Source organism: Otolemur garnettii, unplaced genomic scaffold (assembly GCF_000181295.1).
Source record: "Otolemur garnettii isolate 467f Iridium unplaced genomic scaffold, OtoGar3 scaffold00003, whole genome shotgun sequence".
Lineage (NCBI taxonomy): Eukaryota > Metazoa > Chordata > Mammalia > Primates > Galagidae > Otolemur > Otolemur garnettii.
The window spans coordinates 3599956-3624926 of NW_003852398.1; positions in this window are offsets into that span (position 1 = coordinate 3599956).

The following is a 24971-nucleotide window of genomic DNA, read 5'->3' on the forward strand; positions in this document are numbered from 1 at the left end:
CCTCAGCCACTGTGTGAAGATACAGTTGTCCTGGCTGACAAATTTAAAATGCTACCATTAGATTTGTGAGCAGATGCTGCTTCCAGGCCAACTAGTGCACACCTGCTCTGTCCCTGACTGCTTCTTACAATCCCTAGACTCAAATAAGCCAGCAGTGAAAAGGATAACACCTGGCGAGGTGAGGGTGTGAGGCCCTGCTCTAACCCACCTGGCTGGCATCTGTGCTGATGGATGATGTATGGGAAACCCAGTAGTCACAGACTTTGAATATCACTTCTGTGCCCAGGTGTGTGGTGGGAGGGGCTAGGGTTTGGGCTGGGACATGTTGGTGTCCAGAGCCACATCCTTTTCTGCCTATTTGATGGTGCCCTGCTGACTCTGATGCTGCCACCTGCCACCAGTAAACTCATGGCTTGTTCTTTGGACTCAGATACGCCCCCAAGGAGATATGGCCATCTCCCTCTCACTGACCTGGTCTCCCCTGGACACTCACTGGTGATGGCCCCTGAGTCTCACACCTTGTCCTCCATTCACCCCACTGGCCTGGAAGACCACCCCCTTCACCTGGCTCTCTTCACACATGCCATGTGGACACAGAACAGGTGCTGTCAGAGTGCTACCAGCTGGGACCCCTTCTGCTCCAGAATATGCAGCATCCCTGGGGGTGCTCAGAGCAACCCCCTCTCAGAGCAACCCCCTCCAAGATTCCTTGTTGCTGGAATTCTTCTCACCCTCTGTGGACTTTTCCTCCCCTCTCCTTCTTGACGCTAGGCAATAGAGCCCTCACCTCCTATTCCCTCACCACATAGAGAAATGTCTCCATTTCTTTGTCTTAACACCTTCTGTTTAGGCCAGTGGTTCTCACCGAAGGATCTTTGGAGGACATTTTGGAAATCAGTGAAACATATTCAGTCATCTCAAAGACTGGTGGGGAACCACTGGCACTTAGTGGATAGTAGTTGACATTCTTTTCAGTTTTTGCTATAAACTTATTAAACTATGTATATCATAAATGCACACTCAGTGAATTTTCACAAAGTGCACATACCCATGTAATGAGCACCCAGACCAAACCCAAGATTATCAGAAACCCTAGAACCTCCAGTGCCCCCTTCCAGCCACCATGAGCCACCAGGATAATGACTACCTGACTTCTCACACTGGGAATTCATTCTCCTATTTTTGAGCCTCTCCTACATAGAATCATGCTGTATGTACTCTTTAGTGCCTGGCTTCTTTCACTCTCTGTCATGGCTGTGGGATTCCTCACATTGCTACATGTAGTTCTTGAAGAGCACATAGATTGTTTCCAGCTGGGAACTCTCATAAACAGTGCTGCCTCGAACATTTTCACATGTTTCTTGATACATAGATGTACACATTTCTGCTCAGAATATACCTAAGAATAAATATCTGGATAATGGGTCAGGTTTATGGGCAGCCTTAGTAGCTACTGCACAGAATTTTCCAATGTTTTATCATTTAACATTCCTACCTGCATGGTATGAGGTTTCCCATAGCTCTGCTTCCTTGTCAACACTTAGTATTGTCTGTCAGTTTCATTTTAGCCATTCTGGGATATATGTTGTGCTATCACTTTATGGTATTGGCCATTTGGGTATCCTCTTTTGTGAAGGGCCTCCTCAAGTCTTATGGCCAGTTTTCTGTTGACTTGTTTGCCTTGTCTATTACTGATGTGTAGAACTTTATATATCTTGTATATGACTTATTTGATGAATATATGGATTGTAAACATCTTCTGTCATTCTAGGACTTGTCTTTTCATTCTCATAAAGGTTTCATTTGATGAAACAATTTTAAATAGTAAAATTAATCAGCTTTCCCTTTATGGCTAAAAGGTTTTAGTCCTATTCGAGTAATCTTTGCTCACCTCTTTGTGTCCCCTTAGAATAAATATAACTTTACCTTTCCCGTTTAGATTTGCAATGCATTTCCCACACACCTTTTGAAGGATCCATCAGACACCCACATAGTTGGGAAACCTGTTTATAATGATCTGATGTAGGGCCTAAGTCAGCTTTACACATAAACACAAAGTAGTTTTTGCACTGTTTAATATACACTGAATTTCCCAGAATGTAACTCCTGTGTAAATTTAGAGAAGATTGTATTTTGTTTTATTTGGAACTTTATCAAGATTTGAATCATCACTTCAGAAAAAGTATATCACTGACAACAAAACTGCTTGAGGTACATGAGTAACCCCCTAGAATGTGCCTGTGTTGGTTTGAGTTCTAACTAATTCTATGTTTTATAAAGACATATAGACTTTGTTAACTTTTATTTCAAACAATTAACTATAAAAGAAAAGTTCCAACCATCTTCAACGGAGTAGTATCTGATTTTACCTAAATCTAAACTCATTCATTATAAGTTGGAGCCTGTGTCTGATCGCTTCAAATACATCCTTTAACGTGGTTCTGCCTGTGTCTATGTATTGACATATATATTATTTTATGATAAATTATTTGCATGTCTCTTTTCTGTTACAACTAAGAAATTAATATTAATTTGAGTTAGGTAATTATGCATGTAAATATATTTCATTTAATTGCAAAATGGTAGATGGAATTTTGCAAAATATTTGCAAAAAAAGGAGCCATTGATCTGATTGGTTGAGATCTTTGTCATTAGCTCGCCTCAGAGAACCTCACATTTCAAGTCAAATGGGTACATTTAGCTGTTTTCCCAGTCTCAGGGGCAGTTCTCCCCTAACGTGGAATTCCTCTTCAACCAGGGAAGATCATGGTAACGTTTTTCTTCTCATTACATGTGTCCCACCCCAGTCCCTAGACAAACAACAGGTGAGTGGGCCTACCGCTCATGGCCACTTCACCTCCAACCCCTTGCCTGAAATCTCGCATAGAAGTGCTCTGGTTCTTTGTTGAATTGAAATTCACAGTTAGGAAGGTCTGAATTCAAGCCCCAGCTACGTTCCAAGCTATCTGTGTGGCTCTGGGCAATGTGTCAGCCATCTGAGAGCCCACTGCTTGCATGCATTGAATGAGTTGAAACAAACATACCCGGCATATTTCTGAAAGTTAAAGGTAATATTAAATGCTGACTGTACTTAGTGCTTCTTCAGGGCATCTCTGCTGCCAAATGCCTCGGGAGGAGACTCTTCTTTCATCCTGAAAACCCTGTCATGAGTATGGAGGCCACTCTTACCCCCACTTTACAGATGCGGAAAGTAGTAGGGTCAGTACCTGTCCCGGGCCACAGAGTTGGTCAATGGCATAGCTGAGAGAGTCGGATTAACTCCCATTAAATGATTAGCTTATCTCATAGGGAAAAAAGTGCCCAACACAGAGAAGACACTTGAAACAGCGTCAGTTCTTGGCTATTAGGTGCCCATCAGTCACGCAGTTCTGGACACCTGCATCTAGGATTGCCCCTCCCCACGGCCCCAGGAACTAGTAATATGCGCTTGGTGTGACTCCATCTAATGGATGCCATTGTGGCTTTTAAACCTGTTGATTTCTAATATCCCAGCTGCCTAAATTTGGCAGGATTTGTCAACAGGACACTAGTAAAACTGATGTCAATTTTAATTTACCTGCATATGTTATAGAAAAGGCTGTAGTTTGTACTGGAATTCATGCTGATGTTTACCTTTAAAAAAAAATCCAATCCTATAAGCAACAAAAAGCACACTATGTCGAAAATATTTCCAAGCCCAGGCCACTTATGCCTGGAAATGCGTGACACAATGAAACACAGCGACTCCCCTGAGGGCTGGTGTAACAGGATTTGACCTGCAGGTCGAGATCCTTAAGAATGTTGTCTGATGTAGACCAAGGTCAGGTTTGGTAAATATAGTGGCTTCCAGCGCAAAATAGACTCTACTTCCCAGCAGGTGTGGTTGCTGAAACTTTCCATTTTTGAAAACGGTTGCGGGCTAGGAGAATTTAGGGAGCTTTGTGTAAGGTGGTGTCATGGAGGCCATCCAGCACCTGAAGTTGTGTGGTTGTTAGAAAACAGCAGGACCTTGGGGGTTAGAGCTGACTTTAAGGTTGAGCCGCTGCTGTCACCCAGTAGGCAAGATGCCTCGGGTCCTTTGCTTCCTTATCTGTTAGAGACACAGGTCGGATTAAGGGAATCCCTAAATCTTCCCCATGTCTACATCTCCAGGATGCCACAGGAGCTAAGGAGGGTAACACCCCATTAATTTGGATCAGTTGCTGCTAGGTAACTTGGTGAACAAGTCAGAACTTGTTTCCTACTAGCTGTGTGACATAGGCCTCTCACTGTACCTCTCTGAGCCTTAGTACAATTGGGATACTGATGCCAGTCTCACCGGGTTGCTGTGAAGGTAAAATTTAAAATCCCTAAACATAAATACAGTAGAATTTCTGTGAGTTGGCCACCCAAGGGATTATAACAAAAGGGCATCACACAGAGATGATCAACATAAGAAATTAGGCCTGGGCAGTTTCTGTGGCTCAAGTGGCTAAGGCGCCAGCCACATACACATGAGCTGGCGGGTTCGAATCCAGCCCGGCCTCCCAAACAACAATGACGGCTGCAACCAAAAATTAGCCAGGCATTGTGGCGGATGCCTGTGGTCCCAGCTACTTGGGAGATGGAGGCAGGAGAATTGCTTGAGCCCAGGAGTTGGAGGTTGCTGTGAGCTATGATGCCATGGCACTCTACCTAGGGTGATAGCTCAAGGCTCTGTCTCAAAAAAAAAAAATGAATGAAAAAGAAATAAGGCCTCCTGTATTGATACCTACATGTGGTACATGGCTGGTCTGTGAAAATTAGGTCGACTTAAGGAGGTGGTCAACGTAAGAAGGTGACGGAGGTCAACCTAAGGAGGTGGTCAATGTAAGAAGGTGACGGAGGTCAACCTCAGGAGGTGGTCAACATAAGAACTATGGAGGTTCTACTGTAGATGCTCGACAAAGGTCAGATTCTTGCTACCACACATATGCCCTCCTTTTTACCCCACGTTCACCTTGACAGTCAGACCATCATGACCCATGCCCCACCCTCGCTCATCCTCCTTTTCCATCAGGCTGAAGAGCCTAAACACTCAAGTCTTTTGCTCCAAACCAGCATCCACTCCTTGACCAACTATCAATGGAATCACCTGATAAAATGATGCAATTATTGTGTCACTTCACAGAAACAGTTGCCCTCAGCATTCTAATGGCAATATGTCAGTGCCCAGAACAGAGAAGAATCAGAAATTTAAATATGGCAACATTTGATGCAAAATTACATTCCTAATGGTGGTAGAAAAGGAAATATTTGGAACAGTTTCTCTTTTCAGTGTTTATTATGCATATAAGTAGCTGGTCCCTCCATGTAATCATGTTCCATGATCTCTCTCTTTTTCCTCATAGGAAAATAATCCACTTTATTTTTTATTTATTGACTCCATCTGAGGAGCTTTACCAGTGGGTAAAGTGTTAGAGCTGGGACTCTTGTTTGCTTTCTGCCGTCAGCCACCCCAAATTCTTTTTGGAAGTAGGTGGAGCATAAATGAAAAAATTGGTAAACAGAATTCTTTCTTTGGTCTCATATAGACAAGCCTAAGTCTCTTTGGGCTATTCCATGGCTCCCAAACTGTAATTATTGGTTGCTTTTTTCAGTGTCCCTCTGAACTGAGAGACTTTAGTTGTTCTAAATTCATTTGGGATCTTTCTGGACCCAGGAATTAAAGGTGACTCTTCATTCCTGTAAGTCAGAGACTGCCTCAGCTAAGCAGACATTCTGGGCTGTCTGCATGGTGTGTGGCCAGGTAGGCCAATTAAAGCTGCAGCCTCGCATCCTCCAGATGGGAGTTCAAGATGGTTTGGAAGGAAGTAAGCGTCTTTATTAATCTTATCCCCAGGCTGGAGGACCCTTCCTTCCTGTGACTCTGATCCCTGAGGTCCTGGAGTCATGGAGATTAAGGCAGAGAGGATCGGGCCCAAAGAATCATAGGTGGCTTTATCGGCCATCAAGTAACCGTAACATCATATAATTTGCCCTGAACTGTCATGAAAGCAAGAGAGGCTCTTCCCAAAGATTCAACAATACGAACCATAGTACAATAGCTTCCCGGTTCTCTTTTGTGATCCTCACCTCCCTACAGCACACCTTGTGGGGAATTGAGGATGATGGGTGAGCATCTGACCAGGAGACTTTGGTCTTTAAACACAACAGTAAAAAGGAATCATATTCGCTGAGCACTGAGCATGCATTACTTCACTCCATCCTGGCAACAGCTCTCTGAAGTAGGCACATCCTTATCCCCATTTCACAGAACAGATGACTAAGGCTGAGCAGGGCATGTAAGTTTCTCAGACTAAGTGAGACATTCAAACCCAGATCTGATCAACCTCAGAAGCCTTACTTTTCATAATTGCACAAATCTTTTCACTTCATCCTGAGCCTGAGAGGTTGATACTTCAATATTCAGATTCCTGGTGGCCACCCCATATTTGGAAGATCTGAAGTACATACATAGCAGTAGGGAGTGGCAGACAGAGAGCCATGTGGGTAGAAAGGCAGACTCTAGGACTAGATAGATGGCTCAAGTTCAGATGTATGTATGTATGTATGTATGATTGTATTTATAGACAAGAGTTTCAGTCTGTTGTCCAGGCTAGAGTGTCGTGGTGTCAGCCTAGCCCACAGTAACCTCAAACTCTCAGGCTCAAGTGATCTTCCTGCCTCAGTCTCCCAAGTAGCTGGGACTACAGGCTCCCATCCCAACACCTGGCTGATTTTTCTATTTTTAGTAGAGATCAGACCTCACTCTTGCCCAGGCTGGTCTCAAACTCCTGAGCTCAAGGGATCCTTCCTCTTCAGTCTCTCGGAGTGCTAGGATTATAGGTATGAGTCACTGTGCCTCACCTTAGGTGCGAATTTAGCCCCAGCACTTACTAACCATGTGGCAGGGCAAGTCACTTAACCTTCCACGCCTTTGTGTCTCATCTGTGCAAAGGAATGCTAACCCCTTGCCAGGCTGCAGCGGTGATGGGAGATGCGATGCATTGGAGATGTAGAGTACATGGGGGTGTTGTCTCCATGGACCCTCGGTGCTTTCTTCAATCCCACCACCGCCATCCACTCAGTATCTCCACGCAGATGTTTAACAAGCTGTGTGTTTCCACGGTCAGAGTGGTCCTCTTTGCCTTGCCTCCTGAGCCTGCTCTGACCTCAATCTTGCCCATCACCTGAAGTCAAAAATTTTGGAATCACCCTCAATACCTCTCTTTCCCTCACTCTTCGTATCTAATTCACCTGCAGATCTTTTCGACTTTCCCTTTAAAACATATCCAGAATCCACCCTCTTTCAACACTTCTGCTGCTACTGCCTGGTCCAGTCCAAGGCCATCTCACCCTGGGTGCCCCTGGCCATCTCTGCTTGCCAGGCTCTCTGCTTCCTCTCTTGCTGGTGACTACATTCTGCAGTGGCCACAATGACACAGAAGGCATCACATGACTCCACTCCAGCTCCTCTGTGGCTCTGTAGCTCCCCCAGGGAAAACATCAACATTCCAATCACAGCCCCCCACAGCTGGTCCCCTGTCACACTTCCTCAGGTTCCTTCCTTTTCAGCCCCTTGTGCTCCCTCTTAGAGCCCCTGGCCCTGTCCCTCTGGCTCCTGAAAACGCTTCCAAAGAAATCTGCCTGCCTCACTCATTCTTTTACTTCCTGTGGTCTCTGCTCATGCACCACTTCATCAAAGCAGGTTTCCCCGAGCACCCTAAGTTAAAAAACAAGCTCCTAGTTGTCTGGATTTGGTTGCAAGTGCTACAAACCAACAGGCCACCAAACCTTTCCACCCTCCCTCTCTAGGACTTTGCTTCCTGCCAGTATCTCTGAGGAATGGGTTGTCCTCAGATCAAGCATAGGAAAGGAGAGAGTGGCAAGGCGCCTGAGTAATGTATCTGATGGAAATACGTTTACTTCAGTTATATAGGAAGATATTATTAGATAAATAAGTATATTTTATGATTTTTGCTGAATGCAACATCATAAGTCCAAGTGCTATTTTGGACCAAGGAATGCTAAGAAATGCATTTGGGAACAAACTTGAAAGGTACTCAGCCTCCCTCCCAAAGTAACACCCAAGATAAGGTTGGAAATGCAGACTTGGGTCTTGTGAAGGTCAGAATACAAGCATCTGATTGCAGACCCTCACGAGACCTCATGACAGCCACAGTGAGGGTTTTTTAAAGGCATGAGGAAAAATGAAAGAGGCGAAATAACAAAAAGGCAGGAGCTGGAAAAGCATATGGAAAAGTAACAGGCCAAGTGAGCCTGACAGCACCCTGTCCCTAACTGGCCAAGTGAGCCTGACAGCGCCCTGTCCCTAACTGGCCAAGTGAGCCTGACAGCGCCCTGTCCCTAACTGGCCAAGTGAGCCTGACAGCGCTGGATCCCTAACTGGCCAAATGAGCCTGACAGCGCTGGACCCCAGCTCACCAGCAAGAAAATCCAAGATGCTCAGGACAACTCAGGAACCAGTGGCACCACATACTTCTGGGGCTAAGAGAAAAGTTGTAGGGAGAGAGTGTAAAATCATAGAGACAGGGTGAACTCTGTTTAGAGGTCATTAGAGCTCGGATCCCCTCCCCAACTCACACCGATAGTGCCTGTCCCTCCCCCACTCTGGCAGAAGACTGACCATTTGCTTGTCAGGGAGGGTAAAACAGAGAGGATTCTGGACTATGAGACATCAGACCCAGTTGAGACCAGGCGTATCATAAGGGGAACAGGAGTATTCAGGGCCTGGGGACATACTGGATATTGAGAATCCTTCTCTCCCCATTCCTCCTTCCTCACGGGGCTTCCAGATGCGTGCAGCCAGCCTTTGCCCTCTAGATGGGAGAACAGAAGGATCTTGTCTGCTAAGTCTGATAAACCCAGATGGAAAGACAAAAAGTTAATTTCTGGAGTTACTCCTCATATTGGCAAAGCGTAACACCTCACAATAAGGCTTGTGGTCGAGAAATTCCATCCATTCAGACCATTATAGATGAACAAACATCTGAAGAAAGCTTCTTCACAGAACAGAGCAAACAAATGAGAGCAATTTAGGGGAAACAGAAATTACACAAGGGAAAAAAATTCCAAAAAACCAATCACTGATAACCTTTGAGAGAAAAGATAAGACATTGAGCCAAGCATAATGGCTCATGCTTGTAATCCTAGAGGTTTGTGAGGCCAAACAGACAGACCAGCTTGGACAATAGCAAGACTCATCTCTACAAAATAATAATAATAATATATAAATAATAAAATAAAAATTTTAAAAAGACACTGCATCCATGAAAGAACAGAATGCTATAAAACAAGAACATTTACAACACAAAAACTATTTCTTGAAAATCAAAAATGTAAAAAGAGAAATTAAAGCTTTCTAGAAAGATTAGTAGATAAACTTGAGGACAACTATCAGAAAGTAAGTTAGAAAGACAAAGAGATGGAAAGGAGAGAGAAAATAATTAGAAGCCAAGCCTAAGAAGTCTAGCGTGCAAGTTACAAGTACTAAAAAGAAAGGATAGTGCAAGCAGGGAGGAGAGGAGATTCATCAAAAAAAGAAAATGAAAGGATATTTCCCAAACTTGAGGAACACAAATCTCCAGATAGAAAGGGAACTTCGAGATCATCGTATGACAGATAACAATATTCCCACCCAAAGGTATACTACTATAAGACCTTCAGAATACTGGAGATCAAAAAACATGATACCAGGCTTCTGAAGGGAAGAAGAAAAACAGGTCAGGAATTAGAATGAATGCAGAATTCTCAGTGACACACAAGGAGAAAACCAAATCAACAACCAGCAACAACAAAAGGAGGCAGTAACCTCAAACTTCTAAAGGAAAAATTTTTCTAATCTAGAATTCTATATTTACGACATAGATAATTCTATATCCAGCCCAATTATCACTTGGGAGGGTGTGCTCCTCCAAATGAAAGAGTAAACTAAGGGCAGGTGTTGTGGGGGAGCAATGCTGTAGGTGTTAGCGATACCAGATTTTTCTCCTCCTGGCAGGGTTCTTAGTTGTGAATTCACAGGCCACAGGCAAGCAGAAGCAATAGAGAGATAGTCTAAAATAGGAAAGTTTCCAACACATTAGAAGGGGTCCCAAATATGTTACTATTGCAGCTCATCTGGGTTGAGCTTCTTCTTCTTTTTTTTTTTCTTTTTTTTTTGTAGTTTTTGGCTGGGGGCGGGCTTGAACCCACCACCTTGGGTATATGGGGCCAGAGCCCTACCCCTCTGAGCCACAGGCGCCTCCCATCTGGGTTGGGCTTTTATGCCTTATCTGCCTGCCCTAACCTGCTGACAAACTCTGACTGGGTCCTTCAAACCTAGCTGGCTTGCATTGATTGGTTTCTTTAAACCTCAACTGATTGTCCTCTGCCTATTGGCCCTTTACTTGTTCTGGGCATGCTTTTTCTGCCCACCCCCAGGGGAAGTCCCTCCCCTGGCATTGCCCTGCCTAGCAACAGCCAGTGATCAATGGCTGCATGGTTTACCCTAAAGGAGCCCCTTTGCCTTCTTCTCCATGATATCTCACAATCTCTGCTTAAAGCTTTTCAACTCCCATCATTAGAATCCTAGGGTTGCCACAACAAAGTGCCATAAACTGGGTAGTTTAAAGCAAGAGAAAAATATATCATCTCATATGCAGTTCTGGAGGCTAGAAATCTGAAATCACAGTGACAGCAGAACCAAGCTCTCTCTGAAGCCTCTAGGCCTAGGGGAGGAGCCTTCCTGGCTTCTTCCACCTTCTTCTGGGCCCAGGCATTCCTTGGCTTGTAGCAGTAGAATTCCAGTCTCTGCCTCCATCTTCACATGACTGTCTTCCATCTGAGTCTTCACACTGCGTTCCCTCTGCGAGTGTCTAGCTGTGTCTCTTCTTGTAAAGGCACCAGTCATCCTGGATGACCTCATCTTAACTAATCACATCAACAACGATTCTATTTCCAAATCATGTCACAATGTGAGGCTCTGGAAATGACATGAATTCCTGGGAGACAATATTTAACAGCACAACACATAGAAAACAGGAGGTGAGAGGCATTCTCAGGATAATAGTGAAGGGTCAGTTCAGGCTGACAGCTGTATGAGGGTAGAGGAACCCGCCCCAGATGAAACAGGTTAGTTACATTTACATTTCTTCAGAAGGTGAAATTGAGAGGATTTATGAGAATGGATATACTGAAAGGAGACTCAGGGGTTGAATGAACAAGTACATAGAAAACTGAGCAAACAAAAACAGCAATAATAAAAAGGCAATTGTTAATTCCAGGAAAAACAAAGGATTGGTTCAATGGCCTAACTCTGCCAGGCATATATAAAGATATATAAGAAACAATGAATAATTATCGAGCCAAAATTACAATATAAATACATGGAGGGGGAGGGGGATGGAAAGTGCTGGCCAGAGTGGAAGCAAGAAAGTAATAAGTCCCTATCTTCCACAATGGCAATTTAATGGATAAAACCAAAAATGGAAAAAGCTGGAGGCAGCAATTCAAGCTTACATAGAGATAGAGAGTAAACATTAAAAGAGTTGAAAAAAATATACCGAAGAAGGGGAAATGGGAGGGGAGGAACACCGAGGAATGTTGTTTGTCTTAACAAACCTTGTAGAACTAGTTGAACTATGCATATGCATAACCTCAATTAGAAAAAAAATCAAAACAAGAGCATAAGGCACATATTGGACCAAATCATCAACAGCCTTGTGTATACACACTACACCATAAGTATAATTTATTATTAAAATATTTTATGATGAAACTCTAGAGTTGGCTTAACACAGTATTGCCACATATGACTTGGGGAACATCTGCCACTGCCTGGAGACATTTTTCATAGTCACAGCTGGGGGTAGGGGATGCCACTGGCATTTAGTGGGTAGAGGCCAGGGATGCCCTGCAATGCACACGAGGCACAGGACAGCACCCCAACAAAGGGGCATCCCACCCCAAGGGGCATCGCAACAAAGGATTATCCCACCCCAAGTGTCAACAGTGCAAAGGTAGAGAAATCTTTGCCTAATAGACATTCGTACTACAGACTGCTGGAAAAATAAACCTTAAGATCCTGAAAATAAAGAAATAATCAAAAGGCTGACTAACATAGATGATGTTTGTGGTGGATTTAAGTGCCAACAGGTTCTTTGATATTCTTCAAAAGATGGATTCTAATCTCACTCCACTTGAGCATAGGCTAGACTTAGTAACTCATCTCTAACAAACAGAATAAAGTGGAGATGATGGGGTACAACTTTGGGGACTAGGTCCTATAAAGCTGCAGTCCCCAACCCCTGGGCTGCAGCCAGAACCAGTTATGGCCTGATAGGAACCAGGCCACACAGCGTGAGTGTTGGGTGAGCAAGTAAAGCTTCATCCGTATTTAAAGCCACACCCCATCGCTTGCATCGCCATCTGAGCTCCACCTCCTGCCATATCAGCAGTGGAATTGTATTCTTAAAGAAGCCTGAACCCTACCATAGCTGCACATGCAAAGGATCCAGGTTATACACTTCTTATGAGCAATTCTTACGAGAATCTATTGCCTCGTGATTTGACGTGAAGCTGAGAGCATAAACAACACTCTTTGGGTATCACCGTCCCCCATTATCCTCAGATGAGACAGTCTAGTTTCAGGGAAACAAGCGCAGGGCTCCCTCTGATTCTGCATTATGGTGAGTTGTATAATTATTTCATATTACAAGGTAATAATGATAGAAATAAAGTGTACGGTAAATGTAATGTCTTTAAATCATACCCCCACCTTGGTCTGTGGAAAAATTATTTTCCATGAAACCAGTACCTGGTGTCAAAAATGCTGGGGACAACTGCTACAAGGCCCTGAGACTCCCTGCTTGCTCATTTTTTTCCATCACCTGCTGCTGGGGAAGCCAGCTGCCATGTTGTAAAGACACTCAAGCAGCCATGTGAGGAAGAGCCAAGGTCCCCTGCCAAGAGCCACACAACTGAACCAACTTGGAAGCAGATCCTGCAGCCCCCATCAGGCCTTCAGTTGCCTGAAACCTGGGCTGACACTTGACTGCAGCCTCCTAAGATGCATTGAATTGGAACCAAGATGTCCCAAAATTCTTGACCTGCAAAAACTGTGAGATAATACACATTTTTTGCTTTAAAACAAAAAGGTTTTGTATAATTTGCTCTGCAGCGATACATAACTAATACAAATGGGCAGTGAGAAAGCGATAAAACCAGCAATAGCAAACCCAACGAAATGAATGTACCAAGAAGTAAGATGTAGTAGGCAGGGCTGAGATTAAAAGATTCAAACAGTGCTGGTGTGGATCCTGAAGACCGTCCAGTCTGAGTTCTTCTCTATTAAGTGGACCATGTGACATACTTCTAAAAATATTTGGCATGAGGATGAAAGCAGATAATCGAGTCCTACTATATTACAAAAGATGCACTTAACAACCTAGGACAGTGTGAATATAAGGGGAAAAAATAACAACAATCAAAGGCTAATAGCTCTTGTTACCATCACAGGGCCCACATTCTGGCATTCTGCTATTTTCCTGGTGGCTCTGTAGTCCTAATTAATACTCATTTATTGTGTCTGGTGCTTTACTGACATGTAATTAGGTATTATTATCTCTATCTTTGAAGCTTCCAGGGTCAATGTGGCTTCCCTATAGTTCCACAAAGATAAGTCATGAACCTAGATGAGGCTGATTACAAAAACCACACTAATCCCTCGGTGCCACACCACGTCTCTTTGTAGAACACTTATTTACATTCTTCGGGATTGTTTGAATTCTCTTCTCTCTGTCTTCTCACTCAGAATTCTGCCAGTGTCTTTCCCCAGCACTTTAAAAGATATCCTTTAATTATTGTTCATTCTTGAAATTCAGTGTCTACATATTTTACTAGGGAGACTTGCAGAGTTTTTAGAGGGGCTGAATACAGGAACTATGAATTCAAAGCTCCTTCAGGACTCTTCCTCATTCTCTTTTTCCCCAGAGTCTAGACGTGCAGCTATTCTGCCTGGCCACCTGCCTTCTCTCTCCATATCCCCCACCCTTCCAGAGCTCCCTCTCTTCTGACCAGAGTGCAGCATTCTGTCAGCCCCATTCCCCCTGGAAAATGTTGAGTCTGCCTTGACATGGACACCCATTACAGAACTCTGCAGCTGTTCTCACGGAGCTAGTCTGAAGGCCTTCCGGAAATTGCTTGCATTCATGGGCCCTCTGCATGGCACAGCCTGGCAATTCCACAGAACTTGGCACCCCAGGACTGTGGCTGAAGGTGGGAGTGCAAACTCCCATCTATTATTCTTTCTTACCTCTATGCCCTGAATGTCTAGTCTTTGAGAGTGAATAGTTAAGAAGGATAAGGGTGGCGCCTGTGGCTCAAAGGAGTAAGGCACCGGCCCCACATGCTGGAGGTGGCGGGTTCAAACCCAGCCCTGGCCAAAAACCGCAAAAAAAAAAAAAAGATTACACCTTTTTTTTTCTTTCTTTGTGGTTTTAGATAATTATTCTCATTATATTATTTAGGTCACATTTAGTTTAAGTGGAATATATCCACTTCCAACTGGACTTGGCAAAAAGAAGATTTTATTCAAAGGGTACCAAGGGAAGCTCTAAGTAAACTACAGAAAAGGTAGAGATGCTACCAGATGGGGTCACCATGTACGGTTGTACAGGCTGTGCGCTGCACAACCCCTAGGGCCACTATCACCTGGTGGCCATATGAACACTTCCTAGAGCTATGCAGGGCACAACTTGTCTAGCTATTCCCAATGTCTCTGCACCCGGTTTTGGAATATCTAAAAGCAGCATTTTTTCTCCATCTATGAAATGGGCTTCTGCCTGCTGACTAAATCTCTCCCGTTGGGGCCTTTTCATCTGCCTGGTAGAGAAGAATTATAAGCGAACGGCTCCTTACTTCCAACACCGAGGAAGTGTTGCTCTTATTCGTCCTGGCGTCTGACTCCTAGGAAAGTTCTGATTGGCCTATTTGAGCTTGGGGCACCCCCTTCTACCAATCAAAAAGCCAGATGGCTCAGGGGCTGTCTGGTAGATTTTTGGTTTAGCCTGATTCACACTCCCACCCTGGACTTCTCATCTCTGCCCGGTAGGCGGCAGGAGATGTAAGAACCTGGTGCTGGAAATTTAAAGCTTTCGACCTCGGCTTATTTGTCTTTTATTTCTTTAACTTCCAGAGCCTTTCAGAAGCTAAAATAGCCAATAAAAGGTGGGATGATATGGAAGTTAAATTGCTTCAAACTGGAGAATTAAGCTTAACGTCCACAAGGACTTTAATTTGATGGGGTCTTAACTTTGACAATGTGGGAGCTACATTCATATTTTGAACATTTGCGGGGACATCATGATCTTTGGGCAATCACATGCAGATCTCTCCCAGTCTCTCTGTCTTCAAGGCATGACACTCCCAATTATGTTACCAAATTCGCTGCCTGCTGATGCTTGGGAACTGCCCCCTTCAAGGCAGAGAGAAGAAACAATTTGATTATTGTTAATTATCTTTTATGCCCCCCTCAAGTTTAGATGGTGTAGCTAGCCCTCTTGCCCTTTAACCTCATTAGCCTCCATAGCCATATCTTTTTTGAACAGCCAGCCTTTCACCCCAACTTCGATCAGTCACCACACTCAAGAGTTTGAACATTAAAACCAGAAAGAGATCCTTTGGGTGTCATGAAATCAAGGGGTTACCCTGAAGGGGATGGGGGCAGGGAGGTGTGCGGAATGAGGGAAAACAAATACAGCTGCCACGTGCCCTCAGTATTCTTGGATCATTTAGTCCACATGTAACAAGGGAGTGCATGACTATTAATGAACAAAATAAATAGTAATCAATTATGATGATGGTAATTATGCTTTTGAAATTAGCCTGGGAAAGGATGACTGAGGCAATTTTTTATTCCAGCTCGGGAAAATGGGACGCCAGCTGGGGCTAATAGGAGCTTTCATTAAAACTGAGTTCCATCCAGCCCTGTAAAGAAAGCCCTCTCTGTCCCATGGCCCAGCCCAGCCCCGACATGCCTTCTGCTTTTTAACAAGAACTGAAAGGTGGCGAGACAGCTCTTGCCTTGGCACCGGGCAAAGTCGGCCTCTGAAAAGGCAGTGATTATTTTCGATGGGCAATGTGGGGGAGTTGCGTTTCCTTTGCTCCCTGGTCTCCAAGTGCCTGGGTTCCAGCACCGGTGATGTGTGCCTGGAGCCGATGACGCCGGTGGGCGGCGGTGGATGACCCGGGGCAGAGGGTCTGAGCAGGGCAGGACACGCCAGGGCAGTTTGCAGCGACTGGCAGGGAAGGGAGACAGAAGGAGGAAAAAATGTGCTTTCTGCACAAGGGGCTGTGTGTCCTTCCCCGTGCATGGGTCGCCCCAGCAGCTGCTGCAGAGATGGTCACTAATACTTCCCTGCCAGCCCTGGCAGCCCCTCCCTGCCTCTTCCCTCTGCTCCTGCACACCCAGCGCCCTTGGAAATTTCATGGAAGTCATCAGCTGCGGGCGCCTGCCTCAGTTTCTCTCTCTGCCTTGCTCCTTTTCTCTGGCTCTCTGCCTCCTCTGTTTCTCTTTGCTATCAAGAAACTAAAGAGGAAGGCCTTAGCCACCCAGTAACACATTTGAAGAGTTCAAGCGTTGGTGGAAGTAAAATTCCTGTCTCCATCTTTTGAGTTCTAATACAGACATGAACAGGAGACTCACTACCTGGACATGTGTCCAAGTCACAGCCAGATTCACTGACTCTCAGCCAGGAATGATTTGTCACCATCCGCCCTGGGCCTGCCTTCAGAGATGTTAGACAATGGAAGACATTTCTGGTTGTCAGAACTGTGGTGGGGGATGCTAGGGGCATCTAGTGGATACAGGAGAGCAATGGGGCTGAACGTATACAAGATATTAACCCACCCCAAACCCCAATAGTGCAGAAGTGAGAAACGCTGGTTCACATGGCTAAGGAAGCATCTAGTCACCACTCTTCCCACCGGGCTGGCCTCCTGAAAGACTGTGTTAGGGGTTGTGAGTTTCTGAAGGAAACTTCTACAGCATGGATCATACTGGAAAACAGGAAAATGCCACCAGCTGCCATGGAGTCACAGGCGGCACAGTAAATCAAGACAGTGACCCTGCCCCTGGTCAGCGCTGGCCAATCAGATTAGCTGCTTTAGGGAAACAAGAGAAGGTTGCAGAAGCTGTCTTCCCAAGGCTTCTGCCAGAAAGGGGAAGTCTCTCCTGAGGGAGCATGGAAGGAACCTGGGGAGTGAAAAAAGGCTTTCTGTAAGCCAGTTCAGGTTGATGAATCCCAGAGTCTGCTGGACTTGTGAAGCACTCACACCTTGCTCAGCTAGGGCCTAGAATTGGAAGAAACATTGCCTTATCTCCAACATGGGTTCGGCAAAAGCACACGAAGACTCGTGCCAGGTGCTTTGAAAACTCTGATTCCATCCATGGGACAGGACTGTAAGATTTTCATTTCCACTTTACAGATGAGGCAATTGAGGCGCCAAAAGATTAAGTGGCTCATCTAAGGCCATAGCAGGAAAGCTGGTGCAGGGGGCTGTGGTTGGAACCAAGGAGGGGCTGTGATTACAACTAAGCCTTAACTAAGAAAATGCAGAGGCTCCCTGGGATCAGTATATAAGCACTAGAGACCTAGACAGGACCAGACAAGGTCAGTGGAAGGACAGCAAGTTGAGTAAGAGAACCTAGACACTCTAGTCTGTTATCTGGGCTGAGAGCAGAGAAGTCCAAGGTCTGACTTATAATGAGGGGTGTGGAGAGGGTGAACATGAACTCCATCACCAAATCCCTCCCTACTACAAATGTAAGTTGTGCCCCTTGAATCTTTGACTAGGTCTGACAAGTAATCTTATGGATCTCAAGGGCTTAAAATCAAGTAATAATACTGCTGGAAAATGTAACTTATCTAGACCATACTTAAATTTCAGAGACTTGGATGGTAAAGACAAAGAACAATCATTTAGTAAGTGCCAACTAGGTGCCCAACTCTGCCTGACCAACATATACTAAATGATTTCACTGCCTCCTCCCCAGGATCCAATGAGTACCCTTAGCTCTAGTTTTTCAGACCAGGCAACTTGAGCTCCACAGCAGTTATATAATTTGCCCAGTGTTCCCTGGACAGGGGCAGAGGCAGTGATGCCGAACCTTGCCATTTATTTATGCATAATGCTTTGGTGCTTGGGGGAGTCAGTCATTATTAAGAAGTACTGGGCTACGGTGGAGGCATAGCCCAAAAAGATCCTTAGGGGATCCCATGGCATTCCTCTCCAACTCTGACCGAATGCTTCTATCAGAGACAAAATCTGAGGTACATACCGCTGAGCCCCTATTAGTAACACATACAGATCTTGGCTTCTAAAACCCCACACACACAGCAAGGTGCCTCTGGCCTCCATTTGGTGTCCTCATAAGGAAGTCCTGCTTTCTCCGTCTTTTTTTTTTCCCCCTGCATTGACCCATTCTAGGGTCACAGAATTCTTCCATATAGACACCGAGGCTGCTGCTTTATCCAGTTTCTCCTCTCCAGTGCAGAGGGGAGATAACGAACAGGCGGAGGCCACCATCTCGAAAAATCTTTCATGAACCTGAGGACTCATTATATAACCAGTCTTCTCCAAGTCAAATCAGCCCAGTTCTTTTAAACTCTTCTCAGAAACTATTTATTCTCTGAGTTTCCTCTGCAGATGAGCTGAGCACTTTGGAAGTTCTCTCTGTTCCTCTGAAGGTGCAGAGACCACAGTTGGACATGACGTAGGGCCCGTCACTCTGTAGAACAAGTGTTTTCTCACAAACGTTGGCCGAAGGCGATTTCCTAGTGAAGCCAATAGTGACGAAACAGTGATAGGGTGAAAACCTCAAAGAAGCTTGAGTTCAAATCCTGGCTCCTTCCCCTCCTGCGTGAACTCAGCGAGGCTTGCAAGACCTTCATTTCTTTATCTCCAAAGCAGAAGGAATGGCCTTCCCATAAGAACCTAAAGAGATCGTATAACGAAGTACCTGACACCTCACAGAACACCCTACCCAGTAGCTATTGTGACTTTACTGTCACACCCTTCCCTCCCTACCATGACGTGTACCTGCTTCATTATTTTTAATTCTTCAGAATTGAATAAGAAAACCAAATACTAAAGTTCCTCACTGGCCTTGTCTGTGGACTACAGAAAAATGAGTTCTCCATTCTGGACATATTTGAACAAGACTGCTCACACCACGTGGTGGGGGGGGGGTGCCGGGAAGGGGTTCCGACTTTGAGTGAGGCTGGGCAGCTGGGTAGCACCTTAAAATTCCTTTCAACTCTAATGTTCTTTTTAGAACCCAGATCAACCCAGTTTTTCACCTCTATACCTTTTCCACAGAGAAATCCAATCAGATTTTCTGTGGAAGAAACACAGGAGAGATGCTGCTCTGGACCCCACAGAGCACAATTTCTCCCTTCCCTGGGAGACACGCCTCTTCCCCAGGAGACACGCCTCTTCCCCAAGTTTCCTCTTTGATGCTTCCACTGGTCATTTTTCTCTTCCAAACTCGCCCACAAGTGTCCCATCTGCTTCCTACCGGGTCGAGCAGTGCAGCTTTGCCCCCACGCCTGTCTACCTCAGTTAGGTCAACTCTGACCAGCTAACCGGATCCACCCTTCTCAGTAGGGACCCTCGAGGCTGGAGGTGGCCTTCAGGGTCTGACTCCACACCAGGAGGATTTATTCATTCATTCATTTCCTCCACACACAAATTTATTTTCTCAGAGAAATTTCTTTAAGACAATTTTCTCCATTTTCTTACACACGACTGAATAATTTCTGACTGAGTTCCAGTTCCTCCCTATTAAACAAGCCAGAATAACAAATGTTTGTATTTGCATGATATTTTTTTAAATTCCTTTTTTTTAATCTACTGACTTAATGATGCTTTTTGTCTGAACTTATATGAGGTCTGACAATAAAGTTCGTGAACTTGCCACCACTTGCTTACATTGGCAGCAATGTACAAACAATTTGGTAAGATTGCATACTGGGTGTTTCGGTGGACACGTGTGGCAGTGTCGTGCTGAGTGGTGTTCATTATTATTGCTGCATGTTTTTATATGCCATCACAAGGCTGTCAGAGCTTACAATAGAGCCACAAACAAACAATAGTGGACGTGAAATCAGGCACCTGTTAGTCCAAGTTCATGGGAATAATGCCATGAAGAAAACAGCAATGTACAGATGGATTAAATGTTTTTCTGCAGGGAGAGAAATCATCACTGATGAAGAGGGATCAGGACAGCCAGAGAAAACATTGCAAAAATTCATCAAATTGTGCATCAAAACCATTGGCAGACTGTGAGAAGCAAAATGAACCGAGTAAACATCAATAGAGAAACAGGAAAATCTTAACTGAAAACCCTGGCCAATAACTTACGGCTCTTGAATCACGACAATTCACCAACTCACATGGCACTGTCTGTGAGGGAGCGTTTAGCCAGTAAACAAAATAACTAAATTGGAATACCCTCTCTACTCACATGATCTGACTTTTTTCTTTACCTGAGAATAAAGGAAATATTGAAAGGAAGACATTTTGATGTCATTCAAGACATCAAGGGTAATATAACTCCAATGGCATTCCAGAAAAAGAGTTCCAAAATTGCTCTGAAGGGTAGACTAGGTGCTGGCATCCATGCACAGCTTCCCCAGGGGAGTATTTTGAAGGTGACTGTAGTGATTGATATTCAGCTGTGAGGTATGTAGCACTCTTCCAATTAAGTTCCTGAACTTAATTGTCAAACTTCATATAGCATCTAATAGAGCTATGCTGCAGTGTCACAACTGGCCCTTAGGTGACACCAGCTCACACACTTTGGTAAATTAACATGAAATGTATTTTAGCACTGAAGTTTCAGGTTAGGAGGAATGAATTAGCCACATACTTCTCTGCTCTGGGAAACTCAAAACTTACTGAATCTCTTTCCAGTAAAAGGGAGTAGCTGAACTAGACTCCCACTTTCCAAGGCCTCGTTGACAAAGCTCTTCCATGGTTGATTTACAATGTGGATTTCTCAGAGAGATCCCTTTCCCGCAGTACAATTTAGCCTTGTTCAGTTATTCCTGTGAGGCTGTAGTCAGCAAGTGTTCCCAATTCCTCTTGGGTCACATGTCAGAGAAACCTCCAAGAGCAGCAAGACCCCAGGATGCACAATTTTGTTGTTAAAACCCAGGTGTGGCCCCCTGTTGAAAGCTGTTGGCCTCCTGCCTCCGGAATGCAATGTGACTCCTTCTCAGCCAGGAGACAGCTACCTTAGCTGGACATTGCCCTCCAGTGCTGTCCAGGCAGGCAAACTCCTGGCTCCTCATAAATCCTCCTTCACAGATAGAATTTTTAACAGCAATTACAAAGCAGCTTTGGAGCAAATCAAAGGAAAATGGCATTGGACAGCTTTGGAAAAACCATCTGGGCTAACACACTGCTCCCTCCAGGACTGGGACTTAACGGAAGGTGGATGCCCCAGGAACAACTTCATTTCTTCCCCAACCTCTGCAGGTGGGTGGAGATTGGGGTAGTAGGGAGTCAGAGGGGAAAGGGAGTGGACAGCCTTGTTGGTGCAGTTTGGTTGGTGGCCTGTCTCTAACCAGCGCTGCTGCATGGGCTTTATTTCGGCAGACAACGCCATGCTATGTATGACAAGCCTGATGAATGGTAAAATCCCCCGCCTGTATTTCCTCTCTGCATGTCCTTTGCCTTTACCCACTTGCATCAGCACATGATCTTCTTATTCTTACCAAATTTGCCAGTCAGACCAGAGAAGTCAGTTTGTCAGAGAGGAAATAATGTCAGAGCCTCTTAGTTTCATGGTTCTAGGGCATCCAGGCACTGCAACATCTGGGTACCCTCTCTGTTCCTGTGTCCATGGGTAAGATGATGGCAGGGTCCCTAGAGGAACCAAACCTGCATGCGAGCCGAGGTAAAGGTGTGTGCTAACTTACTCCTTTATTCCCTCCCTCATCCTCCTCTCAGCTGTTCTTATCTGGCCCTTGCCTGGGTTCAGGGCCACTGCTTGTGGGCTGAGGGTTCTGAGATGAGGAGCATTCAAGTTTCTGTGTTTCAGACACCGATGGCTGCATAACACAGTAATGCAACCAGGAGCAACTTCAAACAGCCATTCATTATGCTCCTGTGTTCCTGGGTCAGGAACTCAGACAGGGCAGGGCATGGCTGGCTCCTGGATATCCAGGAGTTCACCCGGACACACTTGGAGCCCAGAGGTGATTTGATAGCTAGAGAATGGAATCATCTAGCGATCTGCACCGGAATAACCTAAAGACTAAGCCTGCAAATCAGGCACCTGGGCATGGCCACTCTGTATGGCTTGGCTTTCTCACAGCATGGCAGCTTCAGAGCAGCTGTGACCTTTACATGGCAGCCCAGGGCTCAAAGTTCGAGTGTCTCAGAAAACAAGGAGGAAGCCACAAGGCCCTTTGGTTGCTATATGGGATTACTTGCCATCACCAGCCTACATCTGCACAAGGGGAAGGAACACAGATGTCACCTCTCCATGAAGGAGAGTCAAAGTCACGTAGTAGGAGAACATGTGCGAGGAGTATCTTGATGTAGCATCTGTGGAAAACAAGGTCCGCTACCCGTGTTCCTGTTCCTGGACACCGACAGACTTGCCCCTAGATGTCACACCCTTCTGGGCATTAGTCACCATCCATTCATTCTCTCTCATCTTACGTGTAACCCAGAAGGCAGCCCCAACCTCACCAGTTCCTAAGATCACGGGAGGATGACCTTTTACCCACAGTCCCATAGCCCTGGTTAGCCTGAGCCGCCTCAGATTTCTTTTTCTTTTTCTTTTGTTTAGATTTCTGCTCTCTCCCCTTCTCCCTTGCTGTGTCAGAGCTGGGCTATGCAAATGGAGGTGTGAAACTCAACCATTTGGGGTGGGAGGGGTTGCATTGCATACCTCATGCAAACAGCTTGAAAACACATATTACAGAAATGTCTGTTTTCAATCACCCTCAGCGTGCACACAGGCGCACATACATCCCCACCTGGGATTTCCCCGCTTTCCGCCTGGCCAGTAGCCCCAGCACCTGTGGCTCCTCTTCCTGTTCCCAATCCCTACACTGGGGGCTCCCCACTTTTCTCAGTCTCTCTGTGCAGCCCCTGCCTGTTCTCCCAGAGGTGCTCCCAGAAGCTTTTTGACATGCTGAGCAGAGCTAATATCTTTCCAAGATTGCCATCCACCCAACCCTAAGATAGCACTTCGTTTTGCCCAATCCTACTCCCTGATCAGTCATTTAACAAATATTGGTTGGGCACCTACTATAGAGTGGCAGTCCCCAACCTCTGGGCCATGGACCAGTACTGGTCTGTGTGGCCTGTCAGGAACGGGGCCGAGCAGCAGGAGGTGAGCAGTGAGCAAGTGCGCCAAGCTTCCTCTGTGCTTAGAGCCGCTCCCCATCACTCGAATCACTGCCTGCACACCGCCTCCTGTCAGATAAGTGGTGGAATTAGATTCTCATAGGAGCATGAACATTATAGCAAACTGTGCATGCGAGGGATCGAGGTTGCGATCCTGACGAAAATCTAATGCTGGAGGAGCTGCGTGGAGCTGAGAACAAAAGCGGCACACTCAGGAGAGTCAAGGTCACAAGGTGGTGGGTGTCACTGTCTCCCATCAGCCCCAGATGTGACCTTCTAGTTGCAGGAAAACAAGCTGATTCGGCATTATAGCGACTTGTGTAATTATTTCATTGTGTATTATAGTGCAATGATAGTAGAAATAAAGTGTACAATAAATGGAATGCATTCTAATCATCACGAAACCACTTCCACCCTGGGCTGTGGAAAATTGTCTTCCATAAAACCAATGCCTGGTGCCAAAAAGGTTGGGAGCCGCTGGTGCAGAGGACAACGGGTTATCTTATGCCTCTCTGAATTATATTGTGGACAGCTGCTTCTATCTTATTGTTAGAAATATTAACGATGCTGTGTTGTTGGTGCTGTTGTTACAGCTTTTGCCTTAACAGAACCTTTTCACTTCTGCTAGAGTCATTGCTGTATGCCATGACTTTAGACATTTGTAAACCATATTTATAACTCTTGCTGTAAATATGTACCACCTGTGTTTTATTGGCTTTGTATACGTCTTCAAACTGACTCTCTTTATGTGTAATTGTTTAACATTTTATATCATTTCCATAAATGGAAAACTATAATTCCTTGCCATAAATAGAAGGCAACCCTAAAATTAAATTCAATTTTAAAACAACCCTATGAAATTTTAGCTAAATACAGAAACTTGAACCTGTGCCCACTCTCTCTTTGTCAGAAAGGGAGCATAGGATGTATTGGGTAGGTGTTAAAGGTAATCTAGCCCCACACTGAGACTAACTCCACAGTATAATCCAGTTAAGTGGAAGAGTGTTCTCTTTAAGGGATGTAGTATAATTTAATATCATCTCTGTGTATCATTTAAGTCATCTCAGGTAACATCAGTGATTTTTACCTAAATCAGCTACAATAGCCAGGTTCTGCTGCAGTAACAAAACCTCAAATCTCAAAAGCTTAAAACCCAAAGATTATTTCTTGCTCACTTCCACTGTGGCTCAATAAGGTCCCAGCTCTTCCCTGTTACTCAGGATCCTAGGCTGGCTAAGCAACCACCATCTTGAATGCCAAGGGCAACTTTGTCAAGGAAAGGAGAGAGTGTCCCAAAACATGCACTGGTTCCACCCAGCAGTAGATGCTGTTGAGGGGTCACATGGTCAACCCTGACTTTACCTGAGCAGGAAGTGCAAGCCTACTATGTCCCCACAGGACAGAGAACTGGAGTATCTGTCGATAGCCATAAGGACTTCCATTGCACTCTGTGCATAGACAACACTGCCCCAAGTAGTCCAGGGGTGCACCGCCCTGACCCAAAGGCAACCAGACCACCTACCCTTCCATGGCCATTACTGCCC